Genomic DNA, 3,999 nt, shown 5'->3' with positions numbered 1-3,999 from the left:
AGGGGTAGGCAACCTGGGGCCCTCAAGCTGTTGCAGAACTACAAGTCCCATCATGCCTCTGGGAGTAATTGTAACTGCCAGCCTTGCAATGCCTCCTGGGAAATGAAGCTCCACAACAGCTGGAGGGCCCCAGGTTGCCTACCCCTGATGTAGACTGACTACCTAGAAAAGCATTGTTTGTCAAATGAAAATAAAATTTGAAAACTGGGGCTGGAGGAAACTGTGTCATAGAGCAACCAATCACATTCCAGCTGTAGTGTTTTTTTTTTTTTTAGCTTTATTGAATAGCCCAGTATTACATATTAGGGTGTTGACATAAAGGGATTCATTTACTAAAACTGGAAAGTGCAAAATCTGGCGCAGCTCTACATGGTAGTCAATCAGCTTCTAACTTCAGCTTGCTCAATTAACTTGCAGTTTACAACTTTAATTGCTGAAGGCTCCCGTTCTCTCGGGGCTGCTTCCCTGAACTTCTGGTGGTCACAGGAATGTGGACAGGGCAGTTTCCAGTAAGTCTCTTATTTTGGAGAAAGGGAGTGGGAGGAGGGAGGAGCAAGAGATTGCCTTGCCATTCTAGTCTATCAGGCTGTGTGTTTCTACTGATGCACACAGTGTAGGGAGGCAGATCTTTAGTCGGAGTTGCTCCATACGATTCTGCAAGAGAAAGGAGCCACCCTGAAACAGGCAGTGGTCATGGCACCAGCCTAAACAGGAGCATAAAAAAGGAACAATATGGTAAAGACACTGCATAGTCAGTGATTAAATCAGCTGCTGCAAGTGCCTAAAAACATAGGGTGTAAACCTGAATAGGGATAATGATATTTTCTGCACACTTGCATTGGTCCAGCTTGGCACAATGCAAGTATACATACTGTATGCAGGGCTGCTGTTAGAAATCATGGGGCCCCGTACAGCCTTACCTGACAGGGCCCACGCCTTTGGTAAAATATCAGGGGTCAAAACGGACCCCTGATGTCTCATATTTGAGGCAGAGAGGTACTGTGGATAGAGATTCCTCTGTCTCTATCTCTCCCGCCTCAGCTACACTGGAGATAAATGAATAGGGAGCCTCTGCGGCTTTCTGTTCATTCACAAACTGAAGTATAGTAAACACAAGTGACTATGCTTCAGTGATGAATGGATACAGGAGCGATTGGTACCTATAGCTCATTATGTTGATTCAGGAAAAGAAGGGGCCAGTAAATAGGGCATATTTACCTCTCCCCACTCTCCATCCTGAAACAATACCCCCCGTGTGCCTGCAGCAGCAGCTAGCAGACGAGGAGAGGAGGGAAACTGGCAGCTCTGCAAGGAAGGGGGGCCCAGACAGCAGGGTCGTAGGGGAAAAAATACTGATCTCCCCGCAGGGCTGCCAGAGGGAGAAAAAGAAGGCAAAGCTGACAGCGCTGCAGGAGTAGCCACAACTATTGGCAATAAGGCAGTACAGCCGGCCCTTCTGTTCGACGGGGTGCCCGGGCCCAGTACAGGAGAGCTGGCTGTACTGCCTTATCAGCGGCCCTGTACATGCGGGTTAACCAGTTGGCCTCTGTGGAAGCTTGAGCTACTACAGTGATGACCAAAATCTTCTTGGTGCCATGCCGAGCAGCTGTAAGAGCCGGTTCACACAGGGGCGACTTGTCAGGCGACCTAGCCGCCTGACAAGTCGCCTCCCGTTCTGTACAATGGAACCGTTCTAATCTTAGAAGAAAGGTTCCTGTACTACTTTGGGGGCCACTTGCATAGACTTCTATACAGAAGTCGTTTTGCAAGTCGCCGTGGCAGTCATGTGCAGGTCGCCTCGGTGAGGTGACCTGCAAGTCGTGCAGCTTCTAATGTGAACCGGCTCTAAATGTTACTTATTAATAGGAAACCTTAACCTGGGATGATGCACACAATCGCTTAGATAAAATTAATTTCATATCAGAGGTCCTCCCCATTAGATCAGAGTTCACCCTTTCACGTCAAAGGTTCCCCATCTTATCAAAGGTCTCCCAATCTTATCAGAGGTCCCCCCCCCATCAGATAAGAGTTCACCCCTTCATGTCAGAGGTTTCCCATCTTATCAGAGGTCTCCCAATCTTATCAGAACCCCCCACCTTTTACATCAGGAGTCCCCCATCATGTCAGAGGTCCCCCCCCCCCCCAACAGATCAGAATTCACCCCCTCATGTCAGAGGTTCCCCATCTTATCAAAGGTCTCCCAATCTTATCAGAGGTCCCTCCTCCCCCAACCATCAGATCAGAGTTTACCCCTTCACGTCAGAGGTTTCCCATCTTATCAGAGGTCTCGCAATGTTGTCAGAACCCCCCACCTTTCACATCAGGAGTCCCCCATCATGTCAGAGGTCCCCCCCCAACAGATCAGCGTTTACCTCTTCATGTCAGAGGCCCCCCCCATCAGATAAAAGTTCACCCCTTCACGTCAGAGGTTTCCCATCTTATCAGAGGTCTCCCAATCTTATCAGAATCCCCCACTTTTCACATCAAAAGTCCCTCATCATGTCAGAGGTCCCCCCAACAGATCAGAGTTTACCCCTTCATGTCAGAGGTTCTTCCATCTTAGCAACTTATCAGAGCCCCCCCCCATCAGATAAGAGTTCACACCATCATGTCAGAGGTTCCCCCATCACATCATAGCCCCCCACTTCACACCAGAGGTTCCCCCATCATGTCAGAGCTTCTTCCATCACATCAGGGTCCTCTCATCCATCTCTGATCTGAACCGAATGCCCTGCTCACGGCTCCCCGGGGGAAACCCAAAAAGTTTGTGAGGGAACAAATAAAATCAACAGAAATTTTTTAAATCGATTGCTAGGTTAAAAGATTGAAGGTTGGACCCAGATTGATCCAATTTGCTGAGATAGATTTTTATACATCTTTGGCCATAGTGACAAAAAAAACAAAAAACAAAAACAGATTTTCTTGCATCTTGTGTATCAGTGCTACTCAATCACCCACACAACCTTTTCACTGTTTTTTTTTTTAACCTATTTAGAGTTACTTTGCTGTTGTTGTTCTGCACGAAATACAGTCGGTGTTGTGTACAATTTCTGAAAAAAATGTAAGTATATTGTGTGTTTGATGTGTGTGTATTGACTTTAATGCTGGATAGTTTTTGGCCAGTCTTAAACAACAACAGATCTGTTAATCAGACACTTGCTTATCAACCTCAATGCATTAAAAAAATTGTAATAAGTTAATCTGTGGTCATAATGTTTATTGGAATTCCACCCAGTAGAATCTTGACTATCGCAATGAGCAAAGGGATCAGGGAAACCTTCTTAAACTCAGTATTCTGACCTTATCTGCTGGGCCATCACCTCTGACAAGGTCTGGGAGCCTTAGCTGTGACAGCTCAAGTGTCCTGGTCCCCATGGTCCAACGATGTTGGAGTGTGCTATGCTTGACTAGACTGTTGTCCTTACAGACAAGACATCTCCACCTGTCTCTTACTGGTGGGCTCCACATAGGAAAAGGATTATGTGTCACCTGGGCACGCCTCTTCTGCATGGCAGAAAGTACCCTTTGCCAGGTGACCCTGTGCTCCCCTGGTTTGTCAGCAGGCTGAACACACTGGGGGGGGGGGGGATATAGTACGTCCAGAAGCCTTTATGAGATTCAGGCGATAGGTCCTCCTGCTGTGGCTGGTGTTTATTGAGGCAGTTCCTCCAGATACCTTCCTCGCTCCTATTCTTAACCACTTCAATACCGGGCACTTTCATCCCCTCCTGCCCAGGCCAATATTCAGCACTGTCACACTTTGAATGACAATTGCACGGTCGTGCAACACTGTACCCATAAGACATTTACAGTATCTCACAAAAGTAAGTACACCCCTCACATTTGTGTAAATCTTTTCTTCTCTCTTTTCATGTGACAACACTGAAGAAATGACACTTGTCTACAATGTAAAGTAGTGAGTGTACAGCTTGTATAACAGTGTAAATTTGCTGTCCCCTCAAAATAACTCAACACACAGCCAATTAATGTCTAAACCGC

Source organism: Aquarana catesbeiana, linkage group LG10, assembly GCF_042186555.1.
Source record: "Aquarana catesbeiana isolate 2022-GZ linkage group LG10, ASM4218655v1, whole genome shotgun sequence".
In the NCBI taxonomy this organism is placed as follows: Eukaryota; Metazoa; Chordata; class Amphibia; order Anura; family Ranidae; genus Aquarana; species Aquarana catesbeiana.
The sequence above is the reverse complement of the archived record's forward strand: the minus strand, read 5'-3'. Positions refer to the sequence as shown.